The following is a 372-nucleotide window of genomic DNA, read 5'->3' as shown; positions in this document are numbered from 1 at the left end:
GTCTCACCGAGCTAGTGGAAAAGGCTGTGAATGTGGAGATTGGATTGGAAGCTGAGAAGGCGGCAACTAAGAAATCCAAGCAGCATCAAGAAGGAAAGTATGATGGAAACCAAAGATCTTTTAAGGGCAAAGATAAGGAAAAGGAATCGGGAGGGCCAAGTCGACGATCTCTGTTCACAGGGAAATGCTTTAACTGTGGCAAGATAGGCCATAACTCAAGTGAATGCTACGGGAAGAAACCTGGATCCTTTCAGTCAAACTCCTACAATCCTACATGTTTCACGTGTGGAAAGAAAGGGCACATCTCTACCCAGTGCAGCGTCAACCGTCCTATCCCAGCTACGCCAATCACTGTCCATCCTCCTCCAGCTC

This window comes from Brassica oleracea, chromosome C7 (genome assembly GCF_000695525.1).
Source record: "Brassica oleracea var. oleracea cultivar TO1000 chromosome C7, BOL, whole genome shotgun sequence".
NCBI lineage: Eukaryota > Viridiplantae > Streptophyta > Magnoliopsida > Brassicales > Brassicaceae > Brassica > Brassica oleracea.
The sequence above is the reverse complement of the archived record's forward strand: the minus strand, read 5'-3'. Positions refer to the sequence as shown.